Below are 21451 nucleotides of genomic sequence, written 5' to 3'. Positions count from 1 at the left end.
TGAAATGGAGACATTGTTGGTGTCTGTGGTCCCAAAGTCAAATAAGATGAAAAGAAGAATATGTTTACATGAGGGTTGTATAGGGTAACAGAAATTTACCTGTAGGCTGTTCAGAATATTATTCTATTAACAACCATCAAAACAAAACTCTAAAATGTTTTCCTCTTTCCTGAACCATTAATGTTTTCCATTTATAGCTGCAATTTGGAAGCGTTAACTTTTACCTCATAAGTTTGCTATCGCCTGTGTTATCCTACTTTATGTTAGGAGGTCTCCTAATACTGTTTGGGTTGTGTTTAAAAACAACATTGATACCTTGATCTTGATAGCTAATCTTCTGTCATCACCATGGTGTCCAACTGTTTGGGGACCCTCCTCCTTTGATAATATTGCCAAACAGCAAGTAGCCACCTACTATCACAAGCTACTGCTGTGATGCTACACAAATAGTAATTTATTTCCAAAGGTTCAACCTCCCAATCTATTCAAGGTGATTCTTTTCACTACCAACACATTAGGCCACAATATAAGAAGGATATAAAGTTGTTAGAGAGCTTCCAGAGGATGATCATGAAGATGGAGAAGGGCCTTGAGGAGAAGTCCTGTGAGGAGCAGCTGAGGACACTTGGTCTGTTCAACCTGAAGAAGACTGAGGGGAGTTTTCTCACTGAGGGGAAGTGCAGGGGAAGGAACCGGTCTCTTCTCTGTGGTGACAGTGACAGGACCTGAGGGAATGGCCTGAAGTTGTGTCAGGGGAGGTTTAAGTTGGTTATTAGGAAAAGGTTCTTCACCCAGAGGGCTGTTGGGCACTGGCAGAGGTTCCCCAGAGAAGTGGGCACAGCACCAAGCCTGACAGAGCTCAAGGAATGTTTCGACAACACTTTCAGGCACATGGTGTGACTCTTAGAGTGTCCTGTGCAGGGCCAGGAGTTGGTCTTTGATGATCCTTATGGGTCCCTTCCAACTCAGGGAATTAATATTATTATTAATAATTCTATGAAGTCTAATGCATAATATTGTAACCTTATCAGGTAATCTTCCATATAATTGCGTCACGATGTTGCTTTAATAATTATTAATACAGGTCTAATACTTTTTATCCATGTTATGTATTGGTAGATCTATTTAACACTTGTAAAGTACTTTAAGATGTCCCCAAAAGAAGGAACTAAAGAAAAACTTCTTTAATTATTCTCTTCTAGACATATAAAAAGGTAAGGCTATCCTTGAGTCTGGAGTACAGTAGGACACATGGTCAGTGCACACAACCCATGGACTAAGGAAGAGTATTGACTCACTTCTGAGAATTGAAGTGGTGCTTAGCACCTGAAGCTTACGGTCAGGAGTTAAAAAAAAACCAAAAAATATGTTAACATACAGCTAGTCCTTTACATTTAAACTTTTGTTCCCAAGAAAACAAAAAGGAGAGCTTGATGTCTGGAAGGTATTGAGTTTATAGAAGTATCCACTGATTTTAGAAGGGACCTACAGAAAGCTCAGCAATTTTGAGACAGTAGAGCAGTTTAAACATTAAATAAGGACATGGGTACCTATTTACGCTCCAATTTCTGAAAATCTCAACTTAGATTTGTCTAAGTACAAAATCATCTGATTATTTAGATGTTAGCTGAGTAGAATTTCACTTTACATATATCATTTAGTTAGCTGAACCACTACCAGGTGCCATAACTGAAATAGTTTAATAAACTTATTGCAGTAAGTTGCACCCTTTCTCTCCCTATTCCCATGTTACAATTACTTTGTGCAGCCTTCCTAAAAGCACATTGTAATCTCTTCACAGAAGAAACTAATTTTTTTACTGAGAGATGTAAAAATACTTTGAGTGCTGCAGAAACAACAAATTAACATTAATTCTTTTCCCAGTTAGTTGAAATAATGTAGAAAATTCCCTATCCAACAGCAAATCAATACCTCTCAGAATTATTAGGAATTTAATCAGTCCTTTTCAGGTCGACGGTTCCAGACCTCAGAGGCTACATCACCAGGGTAATGCAGCTTCTTGTGCCACATAACACTGTCATCCAAGTTGATGGGTGCTTGATTTGTAAGCCTTTTTCTAAAAAGACCAAACCAAATAAAGACGTATGCAACTAAGTATGTTCTGATCAATTCACTCAGTACTGCTCTTTAAAAAAAATGCATTGTATAACCCCTCAACCCATGATCAGTTTGGTCCTTTTCTGATAGAAGCAGTAGATATCAAATCTCATCTCCACAAGCTCTGCTATGAGCTTGCTTATCTCAGCTCTGTAACTAAGGTACTCATGCATTTTTCTGCCTTGTCCTCCCTGGATTTTAAGTGAGGATGCACTTCTAGACTCTCTCTTAATTGCACACTACTGTTCTACCCTTCCTGTTCTCTCTTTCCAGCTTTCTCCACTCACTAAATGTTCCAATATGACACAGGTTTTACTCATATATTATGGAAAATAATACAGGCCCAGATACCTCATGCAGGAAGATGTGGAAATAGACAATCAGTGTATTTGAGATGAGTACAACTGCTACACCTGCAGGAGCCAGTGTCTGGAATCTGTGCCATCCACTCTTCTGAGTGGAGAGCAATGAATGAGTTAAAATGAACAATGAATGATTTTACACAGAAACCACCAGGAATGCATATTCCTACTGGTTTGTCTTTTTGGCTACATTTGCCTTTTGAGAATACCAGTTGGGAAAATTGTTTAGAACTCAGACACAGTGAACAATAAAACTGCTCTAAACTAAACTGCTAGAAAGTCAGTGTGTAGATCGAACATGTTACAGCTGTGTCAAGAAAAAGCTGTGTAGCTCAGCAAAACAGAAACTTAGGAGGGTTCCGGAGCTGTGATCTAGTAGACATTTGGAATATAAAGGAAGTTCAATCCCTGAGAAAACAGACAGCTTCAAAGATCAAGGGGCTGATTCTTCATAGCTATCCCTTTTCAGAAACAGAAACACTGACCTTTTTGATAAAGACTTTGCATTAGTATCTCACTACTCTAAAAATCCTTCCAAAAGACAAAGTGAGACCTAGTAGCACTGTAACTGCAACTGGAATAATTCAGAGATTCATATTTAGAAAAGTAAATACACTAGCAAATCTTTAACGACAGATTTACAGAAAAAAAAGCAACCAGCAAATAAATCCAACACTATTTCTCATGTAAATGCCATCCAGCTTGCTTTTCCTTCCTCTCTCTGTCCCCAAAGAGCAAAAACCTAGTCTATAATGCCTTCTGAAGGCTGTCTGCCTGCTATCCTCACTGCCCACCTACCGTAGGGAGCAGCTCCTCCCACCTGCACATAAAAGCCAAGTGCATGCTACCAGCAGCAGATCAGAGCACTTTCTCAGTCCTCCACTGTTTTGAGCCAGTGATCTTCTCTCCTTGGATCTTGTGTACTCAAGGTAAGATTACTGCTACTTCAGGTTTCTGTTCTAACCAGCTATTGCGAGGAAGTCTTAATGTGAACTCGAGCACTGCCTTGCTGGGTGGTGCTGGCTCCCCCCCGCCTTTTTTTTTTTTCAGATGTAGTGTCATCTGACATTTAAGTTAGTAACAGTCTGTTGTTTTAGCAATGAAATAAAAACAGATCTTGCTGAGAAACACTGTGGCTGGGAAAAGGTCTTCTCTCCCTTTCTGATTGATTTTGAAGAGATTAGTATACCCAGACCAATTATAGCAATTTATTATCCCTCTTAATAGTCTCCTTCTCAGTCCAGTCAAAGTTATCAAAAAATTTCACTATAAAGCTTCCTTAAATTCTGTTTGAGGGGAAAAAAAGGCTTAGTGCTAATTTGAGGAAGGAGTTGGGTTTTATTGCTAATATCATTTACTAGCCAGATTGAGACAATCTTGGGACTGAAGTGCATCTTCACAGGTTTCATTGCCTTTTTAAAAAGTCTGATGGGACTTAAGCCCTCACAGAAGCACAGGAATAAGACGGATGGAATTCATTATCTAGGACCAAATATGCTTAAAGCACATATTTTACAAGCAGAGTTCTGTTTCTTGGAACAACAGACCTTGTGTCTCTATGAAATTTTTAGATCAGTTTGTTTATATTTTATCTACAGTTTTCCTACATAGGCATTTCTAGCATTAGAGGAAGAAATAGTTAAGTGCCTCAGAGAGAGCTACTGAACAGTTAAAACATTTAAAAGTGGTTTCAAAACTATATTTGCATTCCCATCCATGCATCCATCCATCCTCACAGAGATGAATCTATTAGTGACCAGTAGCAGTTTTTCACACTGTGTGAGTCAGTGCACTTTTAACACACAGTCACCTGTTTAAAGAAATTCCATCACAGAAATCCTAATCCTAGAATGCCTCTCTCCAGTGCTCAGAGAGGAAGGAGCACAGTTCATGCTGAACTACCAAAAGGAAGCAGTTAACGCTGTCTGTAAATACATAATACATTCTTCAGTTAAATAGGGATATTTTCTGCTTGATGTCTAATTCTCTTTCTAAATGGACTCTTTTTTGGTCTTTCACAAGTAGAAAATCTTCTCTGAAAAATAACTATGTCCACATATAACTGCACTCACACTAGCTGCAATATTTTATGCTGTAGCACTGTGTAACAGCAGAACTCTGCTCAAAGCACCCTTTTCTGCATACAGTATCTAAGATTTTTTTCTGCATTTTATATGTTATCCTAACTAGTAGGGAAAAGAAAACACTGCCTTCAGCTATTTTTCTGCAAGATTACATAAGTATCTTTTAAAAAAACCCAAACAACAAAAATGCAAAAACCAAATAACTTGAACTATTCAAAAAACAAAGTACAGTGCTTTCTATAGCAAACTTACAGTAAAAGTAGTTTTGCATCCAGGTAGTTCACATAAATTGCCCATAGAAGATAGGAATAGAGCCCAATGGTTTTCCTCATAACTGGCATTAACTCTGAGCTACAAAATTTTATTTCTTAGTTAATATCTGATTTTTACAGCAAACCTCCTCTTTCTAAAAACACTCCTGTTGTAAAACACAGATATGTGATTTTAAGATTAATGCATACAGAATTTAGGTCTACAGTGTTGCATTAAAGCCTCATTTGTTCACACAGAATTTTACCCTGATAAATCAACATTTTTAATAGAGCAAATTTCATTATAAAAATAAATAATGCATTTGCCACAGGAAATGTGTATATAGCAAAATACCTTTTATTAAAGCCTGCTGTGAAATGTAATGTTTTGGCATTTGAAAAATGGATTGCAAGACATATTAAGAAAACTCTATTCAAAGGAATGCATCTAATTTAGATCAGAATCTCCTCTGAGCAATTTCTCTCTTAGGCTGAGTAGATAATTCAGCTTAGCATCATTTTGCAGAAGGGGATGAAGGGAAACTGCAGCCAGCAGGTCTCCAAGAGAACTCAGATCTCTAGGAATGCATTTATTGACCTCTGCTGATCTGAAACTCCTTTTTACAAGATCAAAGCACACTGATATTAAAATAAAGATACTGTAATTTTAAAGTAATGCTACAACCAGAATAATAATACAAAAAGCTAATCACTGGGGTAACAAGGAATTCAGATTTCTTGAGTAATGATAATGACTTTAAAAATAATAAAGGGAAAGAGACTATATTAGTTTTTTCAGCCACAGACCAGTTAAGTGTTAAGCAGGGATGCTAAGCCACTTCTCCTGGCAGTTATGCTTAGGTTTTTTAGGTGTTTATTTAGGGAAGTAATATCTACTTAAGCCACTAGTGTAACTCCCAGTGCTGTCTAAAGTGCTAGACTAGATACATAGAAACAGAGGATAAACATATCACTGTCTGCTTATCTATGCATAGTTCTGCCACTACCACTGCTTGGGAGAAATTCTTACCTTCAGGAATTTATTTTCACACCTCTCTGTAGGGAGAGATTATGTTTTCCTCTGGCCATGCTGTCACTAAGTATATGAAATGTTTTAGTCATAGTCACAGTGAAAATTCATGGTAGAATGTCAGATTTAGCTCCTCTGGTTTCCAGGCCAGCACTCTAACCCCACACTTCATTTTGTAATCAGCCTTATAAAGTCCACCCCTTTGTAGCTGCTCTGTCTTTGCATGACTCTTTAGGGCTGAACAGCAGGGAGAATTCCAGTGACAAATCTTGAGAGAGGTAATTTACTCCCAACACTTTAAAACTTCCTGTGAAACCCTTTACAAACCTATTAACAGGATTTGCAAATAAATCATTCTTGGAGGGGGAAAATAAACAAATAAACAAATACGCTCATCCCTTTCTGACACTCTGTGGTTAAAGGAGACCAACCCGCTCTTGGCAGGCTGAGGAAGCAGAGATTCACTGCCATGGACCAGAAATGGTGAGCAATATCTGACTAGAAGGACTCAGTCTTGGTACCTCAGCAGCAGTAAAGAGCTCAAAGAGAAGCTCATAGCGCTTAAGCAAAATTATGGAAAGGATCTTGTAGGGGACATTAATATTAGTCTTCCTTTCTTTTCCACATTCACTATCATGTGCCACTTCTATAAACCTACAGGATATAATTTCATATCCATTAAAACAAATAAACAAGCAAACAAACAAAAACCAAAACCCCAACCACCACCTTTGTCTTGTCCCTTTAGCTTTTAGCCCTCAAGTTAATTTATGAGGATACAGACTCATAATTGCTCCTATGGCCTTGCAAACACTGCGTTTCAAAAAAACCTCAAAACCAACAAAACACAACCAAAACCAAATAAACAAAAAAACCACCTCACCCAACACATTCCAGTGCTTCATTGCTAGAGTTATTACCCTAGCAACCGAGGCCTTGTCTCTTACTCTTTTAGCTTAAAAATTACTGCTAAGCATGCATTGTTCATAGATAAAGTAGTGAATGTGTGAGAGGTAACTGGAGGACTAGAAAAATAAGCATTAATGGTCATCTCATTATCTGCCACAGAAGACAATTTTTATATATCTATGAGCATATCTGCATGGCAGAATTTTCTGCCCACTTATTCTATGTCTTGCTATGTATCTCAGGGCAGGTAAGATTATCTCTTAATCTCTTTACCTTAAATATATCCCTGTATTTTCCCTTTCTTTTTTTGTTTTCCAGTTATTGTAAGCTGTGGGTTCTTTCCTTCTACAGGAAGATAATTTTTAATTTTCACTATTGTCATATTTCTAAAAGAGCAATGGTTTAATGGAGGTACTATAGTGAGGAACAAGACAAGACAAAAACATTAGAGGTGGCATGTTCTGACTGATAAAAATCCAGCAAACAGCTGTACTTAACAGTACAAAAGTTTCTTATTTTGCTACTTACATTTTCTAGAGTCTTGTGTGTAAGTGTTGCCTTTTTTGTGGCTTTCCCTACGCAAACAGAAATCCCAGGAAAAGTTGTGGAGTTATATATGTTCAAAAAGATAATGATGAGTCCTGGTTCTGAAGCCTTTTGTGGGTCTTGAGCAATAACTGTGCCTATTCTCTGTACACTCCAGTAAACAATTGTGCTTGCTCTCCCTGCACTCCTGAAATGTTGGATGTGTTTCTGTAATTGTCTTGATATGTAATGAATTTAATGTCTCATAATTGCCCTGGTGGGAATTAATACCACTATGCAGTCTTGGGACATCTTTAGGTGATTAAAACTTCATGCAAGTTCATGTTTTATAGCAAAAGCAAGATAAATATAAGTTTGTTGCTTCTGGAATGGCAGGTGAAACTTTTGAGAGGTGACATAAAGGGGAGTAAGAATCAGTGCCCTCTCTTGGTTAGAAAAAATACATAAAGCAGCCCTATGAGAGTGTTTATCAGTTCCCTCTACTGGCTACAAAGCCCAGGCCAGATGAGCAGCTGTGTTTGCGGAGGCGAAGGTCTGAAGTTCTATTCCCAGTGCTGTGAGCCTGTGGTAAACTGATGACTGTGGTGTCTGTGCATGTCTGTGGACATCATTCTTTAAGGGGTCTGATCAGCAACCACACTGAGTTCAACAGCAGGGCGCTCAAAAATAACATGGACTTCCTGCTAGGTAAGAAACTTTCCACTTTGGATTGGAGAAGCATGCTGGCAGCTATGCCATTCATAATTCTACATGGCTGAGCATCTTTCTGCTCTGCATCGTGTGCACACCTTGCTTTTTCCACCTCTTCAAGCAAAATGTGTGTGAGTGTTCATTACACTCAGTTTAGAGACATCTGGGCAGTTAGCGCAAATATTCTTGGCAATCCTGAGTTGTAACACTTCACAATGTCAGCTTCTGAGAACTCCACATTTGCAAGCAGGAAGTAAATGGTACCAAAAAGAACACTCCAGCCTTCAAAAAACCAAAGCAAAACTAACAAAAAACCAAACAGAAAAAGCCCACGAAACAGAAAAAGAGCCTACACTACTTCTTCTCCATTCCTGTAGGAAAAGGCCTATATAACCTGGTTACACAACAGGAGAAACAGATCATACAATTTATGCAGTCATTTTGAAATAAATTTGAGATTAAAAAAAAAAACATACCTCAAACTTAAGAAAGAGTTTTTGTTGCAAATAAATATCCACAGCACCAAAAATAACAAACTCCTGAATCAGCTACGCCAGTTTACTTCAGCTCCTAGGGATCTATCATGGCAACATATAGGATACATAAAACCTATCCCATGAAAGGGAGAGTGAGTCAAAACTAACAGCTTGACATAGCAGATATCAAAGGTATATTAAAAGCTAGAAGTTTGAAACATCTGCAGCATATGTTTCCTGCTAACTAAAAAAGCAGCCACTCTTTCCAGACCAACATACTGCTGCATTCTTCACTCTGAAAGTAAGAAGTTGACACTACCTCATTGTGCATTTGCATATGCAACTTCAAGCAAAGCATTTGACCATTTTGCAACTGAAAATTCTGGAGACTAAAACAAGTTTCTAACAAAACCCACTCTTATTATATGAAGTAACAACACATGTATGTAATACATACTCCCTGAAATGGAGATACTTACTTTGCCTCTCACGTACTCAACAGAGTTTTCAAACAGACAGAATGGAAGGTAGCACAGCCCAGGGACACACAAACCAAAGATAACCAATTTACCACTCAAGAAATCTAGCAGTCAAGTCTGCTTATGCCAGCACATAACTCACCTCTGTTGTGCCCTTCCATTCTTCCTACCACGCATGGAGTTCCAGAGAATGCACAGTATCAGAACAAGAGTCTTTATGTAGCTTGGAGACCAGAAATTCTCTTTCAGCTTGCCTTAAACAGAAGCAGAAACAAAAGGGTTCAGATATATCCTAGTATTTATTTTTAAATTAAATAGGTGATCTTAGTTGAACTCTCAGTTGATGGATATTAATGTAAAACACACAACTGGGACCCTTGTTGGCAAATCTCAACAAAAAGTCAAGAGGTAGTTGTTTTAGGTCAAAGCTGAGCAATAAAAGCAGGCATGTGAGGAAAGTTTATGTTGCCAGCATTGATAGATCTGTCACCTGCACTATAGATAAAAAGCAAATAAGCAAAGAGTAGTTAAGGAAGTATATCTCACAAGCACTAGTATTCACACAAAACATATTTTAGAAAATGAAGGGGAAAAAAAGGACAACTTTCAGTACTTATTTCCTTTCAGTCAGTGGCTTGAATTGAATTTACCATAGTAGCACATCACATTGTTTGCTGCAAAAAAATGCAAAGCTTAGGCCTTTAGGAGTAAGTCTCTTGTGCTTTATTGGTTCCAAAAATGTCAGTGCTTGTCAAAGTGTTTTTGAAATAAAACCAAAACCATGTTAATAAAATGAACTTTCCAAGACAATGCTGGCCAAAACTGATTCTTAGATTTCTTTTCAGTAATAAACTGCCTCTGTGGTTGCTGAGTTGATAGGGAGAAGGATTTAAAGGATCAAAGCCAAGTTCTGGTTAACTCAGGGTAAAAAAAAAAAAGAACTCTGAAGGAGAACACAAGCCCTCCAGTGAATGGATAGACTTTTGCTGAAGGTGGGCAGAGCTTAGCAAAATCCAGCTGTGCTTTCAAAAATGGCTGTAATCATTATTAGGCTGTAATTGAAGATATTCCAGGACTGCAATATTCGTTGTGGGTACACCTTGTGATACGCTGCTGTAGGTTACTGGACAAGCCTCAGTACTTTAATGCATAATTCACAGGCTGAATGTTAGTTCAGAAGAGTTACCCTATTTATTAAGTAGTAATTCCCTAAGTGAATTAACAAGGCAACAACTGGAAGGATTCTGTCCCATCTTATCCCAGCCTTATGGATGAATAGCTCCAAAAATATGCCCCAGTGAAGGCTGAAGGTGTTCCTGATGAGCTCAGTTCCTACTGTGCACACAATTTGCATGCAATTCCAGGCACTGAGGTCTCTGAACTGTTTCACTGTATGTTCACATAGGTGCAGAGCAACAGCAGTTTCTGTCTTCCTTGGAAGAATATGGTGCCATAGTTGGACATTCTGTGGCTGTAACAGGAATTCCTGCTCTGCTCCAGTTCAGCCACCCTACCTAAATTTAGGAGAATTATGCAGTACAGTCCAAGCTGCCACTGCAAGGATGTTTTGGTTTTTTGGGTTTTTTTTACTTTTTATGCTTAGGAACTCCTAAAAACTATTATTATTTTTCAGATATCTGAGCATAACTTATTACATCAGGAAACATGGAAAATATGTTAGGATTGTGCCCTAAACTTGTATTACTAGTCTCATATAAAAACATCGCTCATACAGAAAATGCTATGTTTAACATTCAATCCTTATACTCGATTAAAGATTAATTTGCAGGAGTAATTTTTTTTAACTCATGTACTGGGATAGAATTGTCAGATGGCTTTTAATTGTAGTTTAAAGTTAATCCATTTGTCTCAGCTGTGTTTTGTAATGTCACCTTCATTCCATTTTGATTTTAGATTGCTCTTAAGCAACTAGCTGCAAATATTCAGTATCTAAAATCCAAGTGGTGGTGGTTAGTTCTGGTATGTGATTCTTATGGAATATTTCTGTTGCACAGTAAGGACAAGATAGCTCTTTGACTCAAATTTCAAGCGCAAAAACTGCCTTTCACTGAGTTCAGAATTTACTTCCAATGAATGTTTTATATTATTATTTGAAATACCCTATTTTCAACATCACATCTCTCACTCCTATGCTAAACACTATCAACAATTCAATACGAAAGGACTGACAAGCAAAATTATTTCAATTTGTGACTGCTCAAAGACATTTTCTCTGCTACATGTGCTTCGAACTTTTTAACTGCTTATCTCATGGAAACAAGTATTTAAAAAATAAGTAAACAGAAACCTATTATATTTTCAATGCTCCATTTGTCAAGCACGTTTCAAGAGCTGGAATTTTAGCTTGATAGACATTTGCAACATACACACAGCCTTATCCTTCAAAGCAACAACTGCATCTGAGACTGAGAGCTGCTCTCGCAATTCCCACCAAAGCTGAAGCTGGCTGAAGAGCTAGCATGGCACTTTCTGGGGGCACTCAGCATGGCACACCTCAGCTCAGGGTGCAGCAACCCTTCCTTCCTGGCTTTGCCTTCTCTACCACCAGAATGATGAGGAGAAATATTTTTGCTCTCTCAACTGCTTATAAGTCTCTTTGAGGCTTCAGGAAAACATGAAATGTACCTAATGCCCAGAATCTATTGAGATAGCAGGGGTTTGTGTCTGCATTCTGTAAATCATGCATTCTTTGTGTCCACTATCCATGAGCATCTTTCTTCCCAAGCTTTGTTAACCTGCCCCAGGTCTGAGATCACAGAAGCATGTCAAGGCCTAAACCTTCACAAGGCAATTCTGCCAACAAATAATTAATTTTTCTACCCCAGATATCACTTAGAGCTTGCTTGTTAGTTGCTCTCTGTTTCCTGGGTTAAATCTCCCTTCTTGTTGATTAGTCTTGAAAGTATACTAAGATCAAACATTAAAGAACATCCTTTTTTAAGAAAATTTTACATATTCCATGTTTTGCATCAAGCGGATTCCATTTAGTGACAATGGAGTTGGAACGGTGTTGTAGTGTACTTGACAACAAAACCAAACCGCAGGGCACCCTGAGGCCTCCATCCTGTTACGGCCATTACCTGCCAGTAACACAGTCCTGAGGAAAGCTGACGTGGCCCAGTGAGGTGGTGACATCTCACCCTCACCAGACTATGGTGACATTTCGCCCTCACCAGGCTGTGGTGACATCTCACCCTCATCAAGCTGTGGTGACATTTCAATCTCACCAGGCTGTAGGGACATTTCGCCCTCACAAGGCTGTGGTGACATCTCACCCTCACAAGGCTGTGGTGACATTTCGCCCTCATCAAGCTGTGGTGACATTTCAATCTCACCCTCATCAAGCTGTGGTGACATCTCACCCTCAAAAGGCTGTGGTGACATTTCAATCTCACCAAGCTCTAGTGACATTTCACCCTCAGAAGGCCGTGGTGACATCTCACCCTCACAAGGCTGTGGTGACATCTCACCCTCACCAGGCCTTGGCAAGGGCAAGGCCAGCCCAAGCATGCCCTGGCCTGGGGCTCCTCAGCAGTCAGGCTGTGCCCCTCTCGGCCTGGAGCATCTCTCGCCTCGTGTGGTGCTCATGGTTCCCTCATGCTCCAACATCAGCACCATTTCTGCACGGGGGCAGTCAGAAAACTCATTTGCAACCTGCGCCTTCCATTCCCAAAGGAGAGGCAGGGGCTGAGGAGAGCAGAAGCTCCCCACAGCCCAGTCAGCTGAGGAGCATTTCTGGAAACACAATGCATTTGAGGTTTCTTGGGTTTCGCAGATACAGCCCGGGGCTTTGGCTTCTGCATGCCAGCCCTCAGTGCCCCTTGGAGAAGGATCTGGGCAGCATTAGCTCGCACAGATGCCGACAGTGCTGGAAGGCCAGAAATGAGGGGGGTGGCGGGGAGAGCTCCGCTCTCAGCTGGAGAGAAAATGTCGCATCATGTGAGGGGAGGCAGCTCAGAAAGAGGAGGAAGGCTGCTCCAGCACACTCCACAGGAGGTTCAGGACCTTTCAGATTTCCACATCTGGAGGCAAAACTGAAGCCACTCTAAGTTTAAAATTAAAAAAAAAAAAAAAAAAAAGTCCATTTTGAAGTTAACATTCATGGGTTTTAAAATCCAAAAACTCACCTGCAAAAGGTGCTACTGTCTAAGAGTAACCAGTCCTGTAGAGTTAAAATTCTAAACCCTCAAAACTCCCCCCAAAAATACCAAACACTTGGGTGGGATGTGAGGAAAGAAATATCATGTGAGGAAAGAAAATGATAAAACTACTGTTCTCAACAGGCAGGGAATTCAGAAGGCAAACAGCTGAACGGAACAGCTTCATCATTTCTTTACAATGTATTCTCCTGGCCCCTCTTTGTTCAGCACAAAGATTTTTCAGGCTGAGTGCTTTTGATCTGTATGTTACACCCCCTAGCATGGTGAAGCCCTGACTCATGATCAAGGGTTTGAGACAAACAAAGAGCAGCAGCTCCTGAACTTGAAAGCCTGTAACTTGTACACAGAACGAAACTGACTCCTGGACTTCTGCTCCAGTCACTTTAACACACTCCTGTTTACACAGATGACTGGTATGTCTGGAGAGATATTACACTACAAATGTTTCACCCCCCTCTCCTGGCTGCCAAAGCATCCAAGAACCCATACACAGCAGGTTAATAAATTTATCCTTACAAGCACCCTGACAACATCACTCTCATTTTAGAGGAAATTGAGGCACAGAGAAAGTTGCTGGTGTAGCATTTCAAGAGATTGCTCCTGGCCAGATTCTCAAGTGTCTTCCCATCATGATGGGAGCTAGATGGAGAGTTTGACTCCCATCCGGGCACCTCAATGAGAACCAGATTTTCACAAGTGATCAGCACCCAGTAGCTCTCACAGTGACATTTGCAGCCAGATTTTCTAAGAAGTTCCTTTGATCGTCTGGCCACTGCCTCACTGGAGGCAGAGAGCTTTTGAAAAATCTGATCCAGTTTGTGGGTGCTGAGCACTTCTCAAAATTCTTGCTTAAGTGACCTGGCCAAGGATGCAGACTAAAATCTGAGCAGAACCCACTTTGCCTAATCTCTAGGCCAGTGATTTAACCACAAGTGTATTCTTCCATCTTCAGCAGAGAAAGAATAGACACTAGTTGGGGCAGCAATCAAAATGCCAAACAGCTGCCAGTATCCATGCCTGCCAACAAAAATGCCCAGATACTTGTGGGCAAACCAGACAGCCACATTTTGGTACTTTCCTGAGAAAGAATTATTTCTAGTAGCAGTGCCAGAGTCTGGCAACCTGGTTTATGCTCTTTCCAGATGTACCTCTTTCTTTCTGGGCTAAAAACTTTGTGAACATACCCCCAAAACAGGCACACCCTCCCCACTCTTCAGGAAAAACAGCAGCTATCCAAACACTGTCCTGTCTCCATTATTCTTCAAGAGCTAGGCACGCTTGGGCAAGACAACACTATTTTGTGTAACGATTAAGAAGCAGTGGTCGTGTCAGTGAAGATTCTTGTTTTCATTTAATATTTCATTCATTTTTGAACATAAGTAACCACTTAGCTGCAGTTGTGCTAGATGCAGAGGAGGAAACACATGCTATTCTTGGCTGGACTTTACCTCTGTGGGAAGCAGCAGCCTCCTTAAAGCAGCCTCTGTACACTGTATGATTTAGCGACATTTACAATTGTCCTGAACCTCAAGCAAGGACCTGAGTACCTGAAAGTGTAATGTGTGCAAAACCCCAAAGCCCCAGGCTGCATCATCTATTTTATGCCTTGTTTGTGTGAGGTCCATTTGCAAAAGACAGTTTCCAAAGCCACGAGCTAAAGGCTAATTTAAAAATTCTTCTTCAAACAGACTATATCCATTCAGCTGCCAATTGAGATGCTGCTTTGTGTCACTCAGCAGCAGCTTGTTGGACTGTCTATTGCAGGACTCCATGTGAGAGTCCAGCTTTCATTAAGTGCTCTCTGTCTCACCTCTGTCCCCAGCTTTCAGACCACGCCCCAAGTAAGTATCTGACCAGTCTGGCAATAGGCAGATAAGGCATTCAGTCACTGGTGTGTTTTAAGGGAGCACAGATACCGCATGGTAACTATTGAATGAAAATGTTTACAGAAAAATAGTTTTGTAAAACAGCTCAGACTAAGCTATTGCTGAATGTTGAGCTCAAGCTATATAAGCCAAAAAACACAGCTGTATCTTTTCTAGCTACAGCTAAAAGCAGCAAAGTGTACTGGAAAAACCTTTGGTGGGGGGTAAAGGGGGGGAAAGGGAGATGGTCTCCTAACAGAGCACTACATCTAGAAGCAAGTGTGAACATTTTTCTGCTCTGTTGGTTCTATACCTGCCATGACACACAATGCAAATGATGACTGTGGTTTGTGCTGTGATTGTTGAATGGCTGCTTTCACTCGATTCTGACATCTGCTGCAGTAATTATTATAACAACAGCTCTTGTCAGAGGATGGACTTCAGAGCACTGTCCCAGTCTAATAATACAGCCTCAGCTTTACAAACAGAAAAAGTGAGGCAGGACAGGATGAGCTCATGAAGCACATTTATGCAGTCAGTTAACTGCACATGCTTTGATGTACCTTGTGACCCAAAATGTTAGAGGGAATGTCACTGGAGAAACTTGGATTATGATTTTTTTGTGGGTCTTTATGGTTTTGTTAGTAAATTCATCACTACAACTTCTCACTTCTTCAATCTTGCAGACTTTTGTTTATTTTAAATTCTTTTGTCCTGTCCAAGAGAAATCAAGGCATTTCAGTGAAAAAGCTAGGGTCAGCTGAGGGCTGGGTCAAGAACTCTGTCTTGGGTGTCACCTCTTGTAAACTCAAAATCTAGCAGTAGTTCAAAGAAAGGTCTTAGTTCAGAGAGCAGTGAGGTCATCAGGACACAGCTTGCTGGTAAAGGACTGGGAGATACGACACTGAAATGGAGGTACCAGAAAGGGCCAGTGGAAAAGGCTGGCAGATTTGGTAGTCCAGCCTGACGTGCCTTTGGAGCAAGAGCAAACAGGCATTCCAGTGGTGACAGGAAAGGGTGCTGACAGTAATCACAGTGGATATGCAGAAGATGGACCCTTCTGTGCAATTGGTTTACTCTGGAGTCTAGGTCTTGGGACAGCAGAGTTGTTCCATTTTCCTTTTAGAGCTAGATATATCAGCACTAACTTTTTCTCCTGGTCTTAAATGTAATTTGTGGCCTACGTCTTTTGTATTAACAATGTAGCACAGAGACTTAAAGGTAGGATAATGAACTCCAAATAATCAGTCTCATTATGAGATGCTGTTACTCTGGGAAGTCTGTGTTTCTGTCAAAATTTGTCAAGCAATTTGTCAATCACGAAATGGGAAATGTTTCTTTTTATGACTAATGCTTGCATTTCTACTATGAAGCTTCAGTCTTAAATTGACATATTCTGAGAAAATGTTTTGCTTAGAAATTCCTGCTTATTCCTTTGGGAAATAATTGGAATTACTTATTAATTACAATGACTTTAGAACTAAAAGAAAATCCACTGTCAGGAGAGAACAGTCAGCATTTCCCAAATCATTTTTCTTTCTTTACCCATGCAAATGGTCACTTGAAATCACTACCTGACACAGGTTTTGTAAGAACCTGAGTCCCATTCTTAACTCAGACAAGCATTAGAGAAATCTGTACTTCTGCAAACTAGGCAGCCTGCCTAAACTGAGTAGTTTTCCAGCCTTTACAGATTCACCCATGACAAAGCAAAACACCCTCCTGACTGAATTTACACAGCTAAATAAATAACTTTTTAAGTGCTTAAATGTCATTGTGAAAGTAAAAAGATGAAATGTGCTGTATATCATCTCTACAAAACCAGAAGTGGTTATATTATAAATAAACAGAGTTTGCTTGGTATTAGGGACATAGGAAATTCCATTCAAGAACAGACAAATGGCACATCTTGTCTGGTATCCTGCATCTGGCACAGGCCTATAACAGATGCTTAAAATACTTGGCTCCCTTGGTCCCACAGTCTCCCCTGTTCCACCTGCCACCAGTGTTATAAATCACAGCTTTCCTAACCTCTGGTGAAAGTCCTTTCCCTGCCCACTTGCATAACGTGGAGGTGGGAGCAAGGGCCAAGGGAATACATATTTGGCCTGTGTGATCCTTATTACACTGTTGGGTACCGAGTTTGCCCAAACTGTGGCTCTGACTGTTGCAGAACATGGAAGGCATTGCTGCCTGTGTTACCCACACAGCCAAACAAAGCATCACACAGGTGAGGACTGTGCTTGGCTCCAGGGAAAGGGGGGAGCAAACCCCTTCTCACCCTTGTTTGCACACAGGAGGCCAGCACAGCTACCACTGGCTTCTCACAAATCAGCTGCCCTCTTTCCATCAAGGCACTGCCTCCTAATTACACCCTACTGCTCAATGATATTTATATCCTGGTGTTGCTTTCTTAGTACCTTTGAAAGTTTAATGCATGATGACTGAAAATTAAATGAGTTTATTGTCTATCAAGCAGAGTTCACTTTTGGCCTTATTCCGAAGGTTATCAAAACATGGTTCATCTACCCAGTGGGATACTTAGTGCAGGTTCCCCTCTTTAGCTGACTGGTGCTTCCCAGCCATTGTCACCAGTGTGACATGCCTGCATCCAACAAAACTGTCAGTGACATTCTCCCTTACTAGAAATGTTACTTGCCACAGACCATGTCTCTTTATTTTCTATTATATCCTTCATAATCAACATCAAATTCAATAGCACAGCTGGTTAAAGGCCTCTCAAACAGACACATGAAAAAGCAAAACATTTCCATTTAAAAAGTTAAAGTTTAAAAACCCCTTTTTATTAATTGCATTAAAGCCTCTCTTTACTCCTTTGTGAAATATAATAGCATTTTTAAAAAGCTAAAGAGAACTTATGATTATAGGGAAAGCAACCATGTAGGCAAAAGAAATTGCATTTGAAGGGAAAAAAGTTTTGTCTCTCAGTTTGAGCATATCCTCTCTACTGTTGCTGAACACTGCTTTTAGAGGCTAACCTAATAAATCTTTACATATTAATAAGGGAAAACTGAATCCTGATGGTGTGCATGGGGTGTTGGATACAGTTTGATATGTCAGCTTTTTCCATGGTCAAGGATTTTCTGATTTTGGTTCCATCCTACTGAATGTAACCTTCGGTGGCAAAGGTCTGAATCTAGAGCAGAGCTTTGATCTAGCTACCCCAAATTTTGTATCCACAAAGAACAATGCTTGGCCACATCAATCTGCTTGAAAGAGTGGACACATTAAAGCTGCTACAGTACCTAGCAGAAGTTTGCATTCTTTAACATATTCCAAATTGATATTACATTCAGCAATGGCTCAGTATTAACAGGAGCTCTGTGATTTTCTGTATGTCTTTCCTGTTTCACAAGAGCAATGACTTTCACAATATTCATCTTTTTCAGTGAGGAACAGTTGTAGAGGTTTTTCAAGGCAGACAAATGACTCAGCCACTTGTTCCAAATAAATGGAAATGGTATTCCAAGTTTCCTAGACAGCTTTAAAAACTACATACAGCAATTCAGCTGCTTAATCTATTATGTTCTACATCTCATATTTAAGAGGACACAAAATCACATGCTCTTTATTCCAAATATAAGTTGTTTTGTCCACAGCAGTCCACAGCCACCTCTTTTTCTCTCTGTTGTTAACATACATGCTGGTCACCTTGCTCTTGCCATTCTCAAGAACACAAGTAGGACTCTTCAGAGTAAAGAACAATTGCTGAGGTTCCCAGACTGCCATGGATATCCTAAATAACAGTGAACCAAGTTTCTTCATGTCTGTGATTGCATTTGCCCATTTGTTTAACGAGGATGTTAATATTTTGCTTTCTGAGGAGAAATGTTGTAAACCTCAATTAATATATCCATTACAAAAAGGGCATGAATTACAACTTTAACTGTGCAGTAAAACAGAACATCTGTGAGAATAAGTAATTATAAGGAGATATATAAAACTATAAAAATAACTTCTTTACTGCAAACCTTGCCTTAACAAGAAACATAACTCCTTCCTCCCTCAAGAAATCTGAATACACTGACTCATGTCTTTGTTTAAGTGTCATGGTAAATTTGTTCTTTTATAACATGTAGTAGTTTAGCTTTGAACTTTTGAGTTTTGGAAAAGGCAGAGCGGAAAAATGTTTTCATGGGAGAGGAGTGCACATTCCAGAGCTGTCGACTGTTACTCGTTTATGAGGCGGGGGAAAAACTACTTTGGTTTTAGGCTTTGGTTGATGCAATTTGTTGTCTGGTATTTTGTGATAAACCAGAGTTTACACTGTACACTGAAATATTTCAATTTTCTTTCTCAACTTTCCATCTTTTGCTTGTTCAAAGTTCTGACCAAGCTTGAAACTGACTGCTGTTGAGGAGAGAAAGATTAGCTGTATACAACTAGAAATAATGATCCTTTGTAATATACTAAGTAGTCCAGGGAGAAAATAACCCATCGTTTTCTGTGAATTATAGAGCTGCACCAAACCATAGTGGAGGAATGCAGATGATATTACTCATAAAAATAGAACAAACCAAAATGTGAGTCCTTCATGGTGTCTTTGTAACCTGAGCAACAGTTTTAAACACAATTTTCCTGGGCTGTTTCATGTTTATTTCATGTATTAACATCTGATTACATTAAAAAATATTAAAATAGGAAAATAAAATAAACTCTCTGTAGCTTATTTATTCAAGTAAAGTAAAAAATACCTTTTTGCTGTCCTGCCTTTTTGAAGGCTATTAACATACATTCTTTCTTCCTTCTCTTTCTAGAAAAGAAAATGCAGATAGTCAGAATCCTTCAAATTTGATACTCAGCACTGTTACAATCTCTTCATTACTGGATGTTGAGTCTGGATATCAGAATCGGTATAGTGAAGTACTCTCCTATTAAATTGAGGTAATTTTCTTCCATAATTAATGAAAATGTCTAATGCTGTAACAGTGCAATTAACATCTCTTTCAAAGTTTCATTTCCTGAGAAAAATTATTGCCATTGAAAAGGATCTATCTTGTCAAAAATCTTCACAGACAAAGGACAGAAACTACATGAGAATGCTAACTCCTAGCCAGAGATTAGAACTTCTCCATTCAGAAAGACAGAACATGTCAGAGTATTATTCTGAGAGAGGGAGGCTGTGCCGAGGACATCAACTTCTTTCGGACACACATTGAGATATGTGTCTGCTTCTTGGGATGGACATCCATACAGTGCCTACTTCATAAATATGGCTCAGCATGGAAAGTGCCTTCTGAAAGCCCACTGGTTAGCAGTGCCACGTCTTCCCTCAAGACAGGAACTGCACACAGCAGAGGGCTGATGTAGACACAGAGTGTCACAGGAACATGCAGTTTAGGATCCAGACAGGAAGGCACTCAGTTGCAGAATCGTAGTAAAAAAATGCAAACTAAGCAGGTGGATCTGAGGATCACCCATCAGCATGAAGTGATGTAATTAATTTCAGAACCAAGTTATGTAAAAAAGATTTTCAGGAAGTATCTCCTCCTTTCCTGGTATATCAGTAATCAAGACACTGTCAGTTTTCTGCCTTGCCCTAATAGGATTGCACAACATTCATAGTACATTAACATGAATTCTAAGGATTTGAATGGGTTGTCATAAAATCACCACTCCAGACCAAAAAAAAAAAAAAAAAAAATTTAAAAAAAAGAAAAAAGGGTGCAGTTATAGGAGCACAGGAAGATCAGCTAGAGGATAGATATATTCTTATTAGGACATCTAACAAAGCCGCCACAGACTCCACGTTTGCTTTCAAAGTAATGGAATTCCATTACAAAACAGTAACCAACATGGAACATAGTTCTTTGAGGTCATTTAAAGCCTGTCTGTTAAACAAATGATACTCCTTTTTTTTTTTCCAAGGCTTCATATTTCTTCTATATTTTCAGCAATTTTTGTCCTATCCGTCTCCTAAGCCAGCCTTTTGGACCACTGAGAAATTGTTTGCCTAAAGCCAGAATTCTGATTTCAATACCTTTCTGTTATTAATTTTCCTTAAGTTACATTTCAGCTTCCAATCAAGGTTTTCTGCAACAGTTTCTTTTTTGATGTGAGTCCACTGTACAGTACCTTGGATCTCAGCTAGAATGCACACCATGTCATGTGAACAGTAAAAACCAATATAGCTCAACTTTCCCAAAGTAGGTTGAATCAGGAGTTTTCAGGATAATCAAAACCATATTTTTACCAGCAAGCAGAGCCAGTAAGTCATTGAAGCTATACAAATATATTCATACCCACATTGCACTTCATTAGAAAAAAAATCTCACACCCAGGAACACAAAAATTCAGAATACTGAATAACTGTGGAACCAAAAATTGGAAGAATACAGTGGTCTTTGCATGAGATGTGCTTCATAAAAGGGATTCCAGTAAAATAAGGTGAATCTTCAGACTTTGTGTAAACTTCTTTATGCCTTTCTTAGCAGACATT

At 39.4% G+C, this 21451-nt stretch overlaps 1 protein-coding gene across 3 annotated transcripts in view; it reads left to right on the top strand.

The window, feature by feature from the left end:
* The first annotated feature begins 3287 nt into the window (after positions 1–3287).
* Positions 3288–21451, top strand: part of COL8A1 (collagen type VIII alpha 1 chain) — an 87439-nt gene continuing 69275 nt past the window's right edge. For 2 of the 3 annotated variants that reach the window (XM_085071689.1, XM_085071669.1), the window contains exons 1-2: positions 3288–3409; positions 19770–19896. The gene's annotated coding sequence lies outside the window, so the exon portion shown is untranslated. The remainder of the gene's footprint in view (positions 3410–19769; positions 19897–21451) is intronic. The other variant, XM_085071680.1, reaches the window with a different exon arrangement.

This window comes from Lichenostomus cassidix, chromosome 1 (assembly GCF_008360975.1).
Source record: "Lichenostomus cassidix isolate B80296 chromosome 1, HeHo_3.0, whole genome shotgun sequence".
Classification (NCBI taxonomy): Eukaryota; Metazoa; Chordata; class Aves; order Passeriformes; family Meliphagidae; genus Lichenostomus; species Lichenostomus cassidix.
Note: the sequence above shows the minus strand (reverse complement) of the source record. Positions and strands in the feature narration are given on the sequence as shown.